This window comes from Microtus oregoni, unplaced genomic scaffold (assembly GCF_018167655.1).
Source record: "Microtus oregoni isolate MIOR12 unplaced genomic scaffold, Mior012 000019F_ref0000042, whole genome shotgun sequence".
NCBI classification, from domain to species: domain Eukaryota; kingdom Metazoa; phylum Chordata; class Mammalia; order Rodentia; family Cricetidae; genus Microtus; species Microtus oregoni.
Window position 1 is genome coordinate 29,404,505 of NW_024543078.1, and position 12,792 is coordinate 29,417,296.

At 40.6% G+C, this 12,792-nt stretch overlaps 1 protein-coding gene across 7 annotated transcripts in view; it reads left to right on the forward strand.

Moving 5' to 3' along the window:
• Positions 1 to 12,792, forward strand: part of Grb10 (growth factor receptor bound protein 10) — a 121,439-nt gene that overhangs the window by 60,571 nt on the left and 48,076 nt on the right. The window lies entirely within an intron of this gene.

Consider the following 12,792-nt stretch of genomic DNA (forward strand, 5'->3'; position numbering starts at 1 on the left):
TTCCAAAACTTTAACACTCCACAGAAACTCTGAGCCAATTAAGCAATAAATCCTACCTCTTGTAACCTCTAGCCCATATACTGTCTTTCTGAACTTCAAGGTTTGTCTATGTTAGCTTATATTATTGCCCCATATCTTATATTACTAAATAGTATTCTGCTATGTTGACTTCCATTTGCCTCTGGATAGACATTTATTTGATTTTCTTCCACCTTTGGTTCTTGTCACCATGTGAGTGTCTAAATCTCTAGATTTCAAGCCTTGTGGGTTTATACTTAGGAATGAGTAGAATTGCCAGAGTTTTCCTTACTTCCATGTAAAGACCTAAGCACCTTTGTTGGAGTCAAACTATGAAAGCTTAGAAGAACCATCTCTAGTTCTTTCCCCGCAAACTCTCTAGTGTCTACAGTCCTGCACTGTGGAAAGAGAAACAGTTCTTGCTATACCAGATAATGATATTTATACATCACAATGACTATTCCATAGTATCAGATAGCATGAGGGATTATAAGCTGTTAGATTTGACAGAATTTTTTAGCTCTGTCTTCTACTTAAGTGTCTATGTGACTTCTGTATTCTAAAAAAAAAAAATAGGTTCTAGAAATAGTGAAAACTTTCACTTCATATTTTAGTTCATCAAATCCATTTCACTAGTCTATGTGGTAGGGATTGTTACTAAGGCCATATTTATAGAAAAGAAAGAGGCCTAAGGTAGGAGCAATGTCCAGATCCCACCCTTTTGAAGGCCATAGCTAGACTTGAACCAAGGCTGGTAGATTCCATCCTCTCTGAGTCTTTTGCGCCTCTCTTCTTTATGGCCTTCACGTTGGAACTTTGTCCTTATCCACTATTTCCCTTCATTTGTGATTCTTCGGGGGTTTTTTTGTGTCTCATACTGAGATTTTGACCATGGGCTTGGGAGCAGCTGAGAAGATGCCATTCCTACTGTCACCTCTGCACAGTGAACACTGGGTTCCCATTAATTGTGCTTCTTCCCTCCTTCCCACTTTGAAGATCATTTATCTTCATAAGGAAGATGGGAACAAAAAGGCATTGAGGAGCTTGCATTCTCTGTCTTTGGCTAGTGTCAAGCAAGCAGCCGACCTCTTCCTCCTGGTCCTTATTTGGAGCAGAACTGAAAAAGCCATTGTCATCCTTTGCCATTTTTCAAGTCTCGGCTATTCTGGGCCTTGCTTTGCTGATGCTCTGCCAGTTCACGCCACTCTTTTGTCTGGTCCCTTTGAGCAGATAATTGGGCTCCATTAATGTTTCATGTCTCCTTTAGCTGTCAGGATACTCAAGGTTCAGTAGAGGGCTTTATCCCAGCAACTCTTTCTGTCCCCCTGGCAGGTTTGCTTTTCATTCTGCTTGCTTGCTGAGTAGTTCTCCTGTGACTTCTATTCATTCATTCCTTCTTCCTTCATTATACAAGCGTCTATTGCTTACCAAGACCCTGTGAAACATGGGGAGGGGGGGGCAGCTCCCAGGGGATGCAGCAGTGAGCCTCACACACACTATTCTAACTTATCAATCATGTAGTGTGGATCATTTTGTCCAGTAAAGTCCCTTTCAAATTGAGCAGGAAACCATTTAAAAATAAATAATCTTTTCACTTAATTATCATCAGTGATAAAAGAAAATCTTCAGATTTCTTCTAGGTAGAAAATAAAAGCTCTCCAAAAATCCAGTATTATTGTCCATCACATTATTCTCAGATTTTTTTCCTTTTTTATTGTTTTTTTATTGAGCTCTATATTTTTCTCCGCTCTCCCTCCCCTTCTGCCCTTTCCCATGATCCCCATGCTCCCAATTCACTCAAGAGATCTTGTCTTTTTCTACTTCTCATGTAGATTAAATCCATGTATGTCTCTCTTAGGGTCCTCATTGTTGTCCAGGTTCTCTGGGATTGTGAATTGTAGGCTGGTTTTTCTTTATTCTCAGATCTTAATAAAAGTGAGAGACAAAAAAAAAAAGCCCAACACTACAGCTACAATTAACTAGTATTAATACCCTCTCTCTGTATTGAGGTAAAGAGAATGATATGGGAATGATTTTTTTCTGCTTATAAAAATTCTATCTGAAAGCCAGGAGGACTTACATAGAGGTTTTCAGGAAAAGGCGAAAGCCCCCTGACATTCAGAAACAGTTGTGGGGAGGCTCTAAAGTCACTTCTGTTAGCATGGGTCACATTTGCTCCACTATGAACCCTTTCTCTAAGACACTGATGCATGCTGGTCTACAGTGACTCACAGAGATGTTTGAGTGGAGTTAGAAATTGTTTGCAGGATCATCAGTCAGTAGGGACCAGAGGCCAGCATCTACTGGTTGCCTCATTTTCTACTTCACCACTTAGCATGTGCATGACTGCTCACTAGTGCCTGTGTGACTGTAGATTCAATTTTGTGGTTATTTTTTTTTTAATTTTGAAAGGATTTGATATAATAGTTCTACAAGATGAAGTTAGCACACAGGTCCTTAACTCATCTTTTTTGGCTCATTTTTAAATGTAGCCAAATATACTTTTTGTTAAATAACGAAAAATCTGTTGCTTAGCTCATACATTCTGTTAGGGTAGCTTACATAGTGAATGGGTACTCCCTTTATTCTGGCTACTAATGGAAGGACAACTAGAAGAGTTGACATTTATCAACCTGGTGGACTACCCTGTGGGGCTTTTCTAAAGAATGGAAGAGTGGAGATGTAGCTGACCACAGAGTTGACAGCTCTACCTGGGTGCTTGACTTCCCAGAAGACTACAACTTGACTAGTGGAAAACTTATTGTCTGTTTACTCAGCTACCATTCAGACCCTACTGTGTGCAGACTTAATGTTGGGTGATAAGGCAAAGGTGAAAGAACTTACTTCTAGTCTTCTAGAAACTCAAGTTTCGTGACAAAGGGAGATAGAGAAATAAAAAATTAAAATCCAAGTTGGATGATAAAGGAACTAATGAAAGTTATTAACATATAAAGAGGTATTATGTCCAATTTTTGACTTAGAAATGCCATAACCAAAACTGCTTACAGCTTTATTTTGGCTTATGGTTCCAGGAGAGAGTCCATCATGGTAGGGGAGGAATGGCAGCAGACAGCCAGAGCAGGAAGCAGAGAAGGTCACATTTCCGGAAAAACATAGGAAGCAGAGAACAAGCTGAAAGTGGAGGGAGGCTATAAAACCTCAAAGCCCACTCCTGGTGATAAAATCCCTCTAGCAAGGCCACACCCCCTCAACATTGATACCACCAAATGTTCAAATATTTGAGCCTGTGAGGGGACATTTCTCATCCATACAATCATAGGGTATTCATCAGTCTCCATTGGGGTAACTGCATGGCTCAGCCCAGTTTTCTCTACTTGGGGAAAAAAAAAAGTTAGAAAAATGAATACTTGACTGGTTTGGTAGGAGTATTAGAAACAGTTAGGAAAATAGCCTGACCTGTGAGATGTGCCACATAGGACATAGCCCCTTGTAGGTAATGAGCAAGTGATAACTCTAAAGTGTTCTCATTACTAGCTGCAACCCTTTAGATAAGTGCAGAGAGAGAGTAACATGTTGTTCCCTGTGTGTCTAGTCTATGAGGTCTCTGTGGAACTTGTTCCATCCATCAAGATACAGGTCTGTCGTACTCTGACTCTGAGGGAGATGGCTACTTAGTCTTGTGTATGAATTTCTCATAATGTAAAAAAGCTCCTATGAAAATCACAGCCATTCGATTAGTAACTGTCCTAACCCTTTCAGAATGTTAGAACCCAGTTCCACTGCTTGAGTGGCATATAAATAACAGGAATCTTATTGTCCTCACCTGAAGACTAGAAGTTCATGATGGAGGCCTCTGCAGGTGCAGTATCTTCCTTTTTGCTGCCTTCTGGCTGTTTGCTGTCAGTAGGTAGGGCCAATGCTATTAATCCCTTTCCCAGTACATGGCCCTCCTGACCTAATCACTTACCTACCAGAGGTCCCATCCACCAACAACAGCATCTGGAGTTTCAAGACACGCAAATATTCAGACCTCAGCAGGAACTCATCTCTACTATTCCCTGAGCTCAGCCCTAGAGACTGGGGTTCATTCCTCCAGGTGCACTCCAGGAGCATATATTTACCCACAGAACCCCAAGTATTCCTGCATTGTGGGAACATGAGAAGGTGGCGCTAGATGTTCTACTCTGTCCAGCCCTGGACTGAGTGTGCTGTCCTGGTGAAGCTGCAGCCTGGTCTCTGTCCCAGAAGCCAGCTTCTGTCTCCTGGGCTTTTTGGTTCAGGGTTCTCCTGGAATGACTTTCCACCTCTGATGCCTTAGGGCTGAGGCTCTTCTGAGAGTTGAGTGCCCTTTCTACGACTGCCTTGTCTGTAAACAGAGGTGGCGTCAACTGCTCTCTCTTAAGCACTGAGCAGACCCATGCTGGGAGGAGCGCTGGCCTCTGGAGTGTGTTTATAGACCAGGAACTTCACTCTGCCAAGAATCCCTTCATCTGAGGACACAAGCCTGCCGTACCTTCCCACTTCCCCCCTAAGAGGGAGCCAAGAACCATCCCTTCTTGAGCTGACCCCTCTCAGTTGGGAGCCCATGCTCACATTCCTACAGGACACACTATTCCCTGCTCCCCTGTTCAGTGTCACTTAAACTGGAATAGGTTTTAACTTCATAGAAGGAATAACTTTTCCAGAAGTTGTTAAAGAAAGTTTCATATCCTTCCCTGCTACTTTATATTTAGCATTGTAACACTTTTCCAAAGTTTGTTGCATAAGTCTTCATTATATTTGGTGGCAGGGATATTTTTTACTGACATAAGTATTACACATGTTTATGGGCACCATACAATGTTTTAATACATATATCCATTTTATAATGTTTAAGTCAGGGTAAACATATCCTTCTCAAAAGATTACCCTTTGCAGTAAACATTTAAAAATACAGAATGCTTTATGAACAGTGTGGCGACAGGGAGCTTTTCTGTTTATCACCATTTGTATTATAGTGCCTTAAATGATGTCGGGTAGGTAATTTGTACCCAAATATAGAACAAGGCAGTGTAGGATAGGTGAATAGATTTTGAATTTATAGAGTTAAGTTCATGAATGTACAGTGTTCCTGTTTAATATAATGATAAAGATTCCCTAGTGTCTCATTTGGTTTTATAACATTGACTCTTTGAGAGCTCAATACCCATGGGTGACAGACTTTTGGACCATCACCTTGATTTTCCTTTTTCAAGTCCAGTGTTTTTAGACTAATATTTTTAGGGTTGATGGAAAATGGGAACCTTCTAAAGTGACAAGTTATTTATATAGTTTCTTGTACTCAGGCTTCTGCCTGATTTATGATGTAATAGAAAAAAGTAGAAATTGAAATTAGAAGGTTGAAAAGAAGCAGATCAAATTGCTAAGAAAGATTGAGAGAGATACAATTTATCTTTTCTCCTTTCTGAGTGTTATTTTGTAGGCAATGCACACATACAAGGTATCTTCTGAAAGTAAAAATGGAAATTGCATGGCTGAATCTGTGCTTTTAGAATGTAATTTGCAGCTCCGGTCTTTGATTCTCATTTGGCAGGCCAAAACATTTTAGTAGTGGAAAATTCCTTTTCTGTGTTGCTTGAGTCTTTGGTGCAGAATCCAAGTCATCTTAAAGAACTGGGAAGAGACTTAGTAATTCCCAGGTGCTTCCTTGTACATTGTGGGAGGATACTATAAAATCTGAGGAAGGATACTACACACTTTGCTGTGGGATGGTCATTGAACACTGGGTGCCAGTTTTTTAGTTTTAATGAATGGAATCATTGAGTAAAATAAGTAGCTTTCCTTATTTTTTTTAAATGGAATTATTGTACAGTTCCCTGAAACACAGTTTTAAAAATAAATCTCACTGGAATCAAAGTATAAAGCAATTAATCATTTTCTTACTAGTTTTTGTAGTTGTTTTTAGAGGGTGGAGATAGTGTGTAGTTGCCCAGCCACCAAGTGATCTGCCTTCAACTTTGTGAGTTGCCCTAGACTTTAGCCCATAGCACTAGGTGCCCCCAGGGTATTGTGGACCCCAACTGTCTATGGAGTAGACACACTTTCTGTTCTCTTAGTTCTGTTTATTAGGGCCCCATTGTCCGTAAAGCTTTGCACACATTATTGTAATGTCACCACGTTGAGCAACCGCTTCCTGCCACTCTCCTGAGTAGTGAATAAACATTAAATTTGTACTGAAGATTCATTCTCCCGAGGAGAGGACCCCAGGCTTACTGCAACTCACTTAAGAAACAGACAGCATTTCCCAGTGCTCTTGGTACAACCTGGGGAAGTTCCCACAAAGCCGGTCTCAGACACCCTAGTCCATCCTCCCTATTTACTGAGACTCATCTGACTCAGAGTTTTCCTATTCTTGTCTTACCTTCTGACTCGGGTTCTTTCTTCTTTACCTTAAATTCAATAATTCATGGCATTTCTCCCAAGCCAAGCTTATGTCTTCTTAGGTCGTTCTACAGTCTGGCTTGCATGTTGAGCCCAGCTCTATGCTAACCACCAAGAGTAACATTCGTGTCTGTCTTGCCTCCGTCTGGTCATGGAATGAGGCATGATTCAATAGGCAGTGCTGGGCAGGTTGAGAAGAAAACGGTAGTGAAAGTGGCTCTCAATTAGAGATGAAGTGATTTTAGGGGTGTGCTCCCCACACGAATCAGGTGGGATTAAAAAGCCTAGAACAGGTGAGCTCTGGGGTATGAGTGAACAGAATCTAAGAGATCAAGGTAACATCAGGCTGTCTATGATGTCTGAGCATGGAACATGGCTGGCTCCATTCTGGCAGAGTGTTACCCTAGCAAAGTAGTACTATAAAGGCTTTAACTGACCGTATTTGAGGGTATCTACAAGTCTAACTTTTAAATTGCTTTTTTTTATTGTTTTTTAAAAATCTAGGAACACGTAGAGCTGTGTGTGAGTTTGCATGCCTGTATTCCCAGTACATGGGAAACTGAGATAGGTACCCAGACAATGTCTCAAAAAAAAAAAAAAAAAAGGAAGGAAGGAAGGAGAGAGACAGACAGACAGACAGACAGACAGAAAAGCCATTACCCAGCTCCAGCCACAGAACTCCATCAGTTGCCACTCTGAACCCACAAATACCAGCTCTTACTCTCTGCCCCAAGACCCTGGCCACCTCACTGCCCTCTCTGTGGATGTGGCTACTTTAGGTACCTCATGGAGTGGGGTTGGATCCTTAACTACTTTTTGTGTATGTGACTGCTGTTTTCACTGTACCACCTTTTCCTTTGGGGATGAATACTACTCTGTGTAGTTGTCCCGTGGTTCCTCCATCTATCCACCGAGGAGTATCTGAGCTGCTCCTAGGAGTGTTGAGTTGCAGTGCTCCCTGCAGATCCTCCCTTCACTTTTTTTTTTGGTGTGTGTAGTTCCTCCCATTGGTGTAGACAGACTTCCCGATCCCAAAGAAACTAAGCCACACATGCTTGAGTTCCACGTGCAAAGTGGTGTTGGGTTTGCCTATAAAATAGGAACATTTCCCCATGTAGATTACTGCTAGCTTGTTTATAAACACTTAATTCTATGTAAATAATATAAGCTATTCTGTGTTGTTTTAGAGGGATGTCAAAAATCATCTGTACATGTTCAATGTAGATGCATGGATTTTGTTATCTCAAATAATTTTGCTGTGATTTTTTTTAATCCATGGAAAAGGCCTTCATCTATTTTTTTAAAAAGTGAAACATAGGAAGGCCAAAGTGAATTTTAACATCTTTCATCTAGTTACTGAAGATTCTTAACAATAAAATATTAGTGAGCTCTAGCTTTCCATTCTAACATTTGTGCCATATTTAGTAGATTGATTTCCACCCTTTCAGATTGGAGAATGAACTGTGATAGTTGCTCAATACCAAAAACTATTTTTTAACAATGAAGTTTTGTTCCTAAGGTCATTGTTTTTAGATTCAAATGTGTTTTGAAGGAATGTTGATATTCATTTCTGTCTTCAAACTTTTTAAGCAGTTGCCATAAAGTAACAAATCATAAAACACAAAGTAGCAGATATACTGATTTTTTTTTTTACTGAATTGGGAAAAAAAACTATGAGAAACAGAGGGTGCTTAGAAAAGAACATGATCCTGTAGCTGGGATGACATAGAGTAGTATGTTCAGTTAACCAAGTGTTGCTGATCACACAATCAAAGAGAACAAATACATGCAGCCTCTGACCGTGCCTGAGGGGGCTTAGATGACTTTTTTAATAAAGATCTCAAGCCTGGGAAACTGGCAGCAATGACATGGTCTGAAATGAAGAGTCAGAAACTTTTCAGATAGAATACTGTTTAAATTTCTCTTCTCAGAGACTCAGTCACTGTCATTCAGACACACAAGTTTGCCTACAGCTCATCGTTTCCTAACAAATATACGTTCCCTGTAAAATCAAAAGCGCAAATAAGGCAGGCACTGAGTGCTGGAGAGGGTGTGTGAAGAAGGGACCACCATAATGGATACTTCATATATGCATAGTGCAGATCAGACGCCTTTAAGGAGACAATTTAGTGAAGGAAACCCGGAACCACCGTTAATCTCCAGTTCGCGTAAAAAAGACACTAGATGGTGCTGTGAACCAAGAAGTGTGTTCTTCGTTAAGGTGCTAAGGTGCGCCCGGGAGTGAAACTCTCCTCGGCTCACACCTCTCCCCTCTTTTTGTCATTCCCGGATCAGCACCCCTCACCTGACTTGGGAGAGACTTTTGCCAGTTATGGCTTATGAACCAAATGAGAATTTATTTGCCTGAATTTATATGCATTTCCAAACAGAACTAGCCTTGAGTTTGCTAATGACAGTGAAGCAAGAAGAGATGTGAACCTAAGAGCAGATGACCTCAAATATGTGGGGCAAAGTCCATGCCCAGTTGAGACCGGGCTTTTTAGCGAAGGGATACAGCTACCACTAAGGGTTTGATTGGCAGCCCTGTTCGTTCGGGAAATACACTCTTACAAATTGGTCTGAGGTAAAATTGTATATATAAAGACATTTCTTTTCTTCCCTCCTTTTCTCTCTGAAGGAGGTGCCCTTGTGCAAAATGGTGTTTCCTCAGGTTGACATTGAATAGACAGTCTGAATGCTCATTTCCAGAAACATCAGTGTGCCTCATTCTCCCACTTCCGTTCACTGGCAGAAAGCTTTTCACAAACGGGTTATTGGAGATCCACTAGGTCACAGGATGCCAAAACATTTTAGCACACTAGGTCCTTACTGAGAAAAATACAAACTTATATAATATTAGCAAGAACTGAATGTGAGACAGGTCAGTGGGGAAAGAAAAAGAACTAACATGATTTCAGTATATCTTACTCTATGAGCAATCGACTACTTAAAAAAAGTTTGGAAGATTTAATTTTTAGTCTACATTAGAATTCTGGGAAATTTAAATAAAATCCTTTCACAGTAATTTTTTTTTAAATCTAAATATTTAAGTTAGTAATTGTTCTCATAGGAACAATGGCTGTAGAGTAAGCCATTTTTGAACTTTGAAATTTATTTTCATTCTAAAGACTACGGAAGGTTTGAAAAATCTGAGTATTATAGCTGTATTTGATTGTTGAAGATTGTAACCTAGTAACTGGGTGTTATCAGGTTAGCCTGGTATTCTTTCAAAGACCACCCAATAAAGTGTATTCAGTTAAAGAAGTTGCCACTTCAGAGGAGAAGATAGTAATCTAGACATTATTGTCTCTCCTATTATCTTCCTGCTTTATATGAATAATATTTGTAAAATGTCAGAATTGCTTTGACTTTGGCTTTACTGAAGACAACCAACCCAGGAATTTACCTGTTGATCAAAAAATAAAAGAAATAAAAAGGACAGGAGACACCAGGGACTGCCACCAGGGGTCGGCACAGCCAAAGGCTTGCAGCAAGCTCAGGGAAAAATAGCTACAAATGAAAATCTGCCAGCGTGAACCAAGCCATTTCGTTTTCTCAGAAGCTGGGAGCCCTGTTAGAGCAGGAACCATGCTGCTGTTGGGTTTCAGTAGGACCAGAGCAGTAGAATGGGGCCCAGAGTCTTATAAGCTCTCCTGTCTAAACACTTAGGAAGTAGCTATGTGTGTAGCAGTTCACACGGGATTCCCATCAGTGAAATTGGGCTGGCCTGCTCCCCACCACCACCACCACCACCACCACTATTAGTATAGTAAACTTTGTTTCACCCAGTGTTGATTCTTAATGGCCCATCAAGGTAGCAACACTCAGCTGTGGATGGAAACATGAATACTTAATTGTTCGGAGAGCTTAGACTAAAGCACAGTTAGTATATCAACTACACCTGAGTATATATATGTCGGGAAGCATGTATTATAGAGCTCTCCTGGAGTCTCAGACTTGTGAACCCTATGGTAACGTCTCTTCCCACTGAAGTCGTCCCCTTAGCGTCCTCAGCTTCCCTCCTTTGGTGTCTTGATCAAATGCTACTCTAATGGAATTTAGGCGAGGGCTTTCTTAAGAGGCATATCCTTTTAGAGTACAAAGGGACCTGCAGGTGTAACCCCTAACTGCCCCACTAGAGTCTTGAATTTTTGTTAGCCAGTCGACTAGAGTCTTGAATTTTTGTTAGCCAGTCAACTAGAGTCTTGAATTTTTATTAGCCAGTCAAATCCTAGCTGAGCAAGTGCTGTCTTATGGCTCTCAGCAATCCCCTTTGTGATGTCTTAGTTTTACAGGGATTATTACCAATTCAGCCCTTCTGCCCATTTACTATCTGGCAATAGGGTTCATAACTAACCATCCAAAACCTGTACTATATCAACATCCTCTTCCTCCTCTTTCCCTTCTCCCTGTATATAGTTCCTAGATTTCACTGACAGTCTGAGTCCTTGTGTCAACCTCAATACTTCTTTCTTGGGTCCATAGCCAAGTTCCCTCCTTGACAGCATCTCTTGCACATTGCCTCTGTTCTTATTCCTGTAGTGACTACACCAAGTCAGACAACAAGGGCTCATCACCATTATTTTCAGAAGCCTGCTGTCTTGTATCTCCTATTGACCTTGGAACATAAACTGCCTATGTGTTGTTTCCACTATGCAGTTCCCATCAGGGTCTCTCCTGCAGCTACAAGCCAGGGGGATCCAAAGTTCTTCCGCTTCTGCCCAGATATTCCCACAATTGTGCCCTGTCTCCTCACCTCCCCAAAAGATACTAATTCTTACAATGCACAGTTTCTTCCCATTCCCTATATCATACCAGATATCCTCTGGTGGCCTTTACTATCTTTTGTGGTCACATCCTTTGTCTTGAAAAACAAGAGGCACCCAAGAAAGGCCACCTAAGACATTATAGTGCTGAGGAACAAAATCCTGCTGCACGGATCTTCCAGATAAGCACTCTACCAAAGAACTACTTGCCCAACCTGCCACATGAGTGTGAGGAGTAGAGGGGCTAGAGAGGACCTGGTATTCTAGAAAGATCTTTGAGCCCATTTATTGCTCATAGTCCTAGTCAAACATCTAAATTTATTTTCAAATCCAAGATGTTCTCTGCTACTTATGTGATCCAGAAAAAAAAAGCAAGTGACTTTCTCAAACCCGCTTCCTCAGTTGGCAGACCAGTTGCCTGCTTTGTGTTGTTTTCATGATTAAAAATAAATAAATAAAATTGAGCTACTTATTCCGTATCAGACTATTATAAAACAAATTATACTTAATTTCACCCTCACAGTCCCCTAGGGGATGGATATATTGTTAACTCTGTGTTAGACTTGAAGAGGCTTTGAATAGAAAGTTGTAGGAGAAAGCTGAGCATGATAAGCAAATTCACAAATGCCTTTTTTTTTATTTTTTTTTATTTATTTATTTATTTTTTTTTGCAATGCTTAGGAGTCCTGACCTGTTAGAGTGAACATCTTACAGTCTGTGACTTGTAGCCACAGTTGACAACTTTAGGAAACACTGTTTCATAGCAGACTTCCTGGTATTCTGACTCTTACCGTCTTTTCGCCCCTTCTTCCTCCATGTTCCCTTAAGTACAAGAGTTATATTGTACATGTATTCATAGGGACTGAGTGCCCCATAATCAGTTGTTCTCTATATTTTGACTAGACAGGCTTTCTGTAATAGTCTCCATCTGTTACAAAGAGGTGAGAGCTACAGTTATCTATGGGTATAAAGATTAGTAGGATGTAATAAGAAAGTGTGCTGATTTGATAAAGTGATGATAAAATATTTTCCTCTAAGATCCATGATGTCACTAGTCCTGAGAAATTGGGTACATTTCTAGTACTAGGCATGATTTCATCCTGTTGAGCAGGCCTTAAGTAAAGTTAGAGAAACTGTTGGTTGCCACCAAGATATGGGTACCACTATTGCACTGTTATATATTGTCATGTGTTGTCTGTGGTTTTCTGCCCTGCCCAGTTCCCATAATCATTAAGTCCCAAAGAAATCACACAGAGGTCTACATTAGTTATAAACTGATTGGCTCATTAGCTCAGGCTTTTTATTAACTCTTATAACTTATATTAGCCCATTATTCTTGTCTATGCTAGCCATATGGCTCAGTACCTTTTTCAGTGAGGCAGTCACATCTTGCTTCTTCTGTGGATGTGTCACAACTGCTGAGGAATGGGCTTCCTCCTTCCCAGAATTCTCCTGTTCTCATTGACCCGCCTCTACTTCCTGTCTGGTTGTCCCGCCTCTACTTCCTGCCTGGCCACTGGCCAATCAGCACTTATTTAAAATATAATTAACAGAATACAGACCACTCTCCCACACCAATGCTGGACATTGTTGTTACATTAATGGGTGCTACTTCTGGGTAAGACTG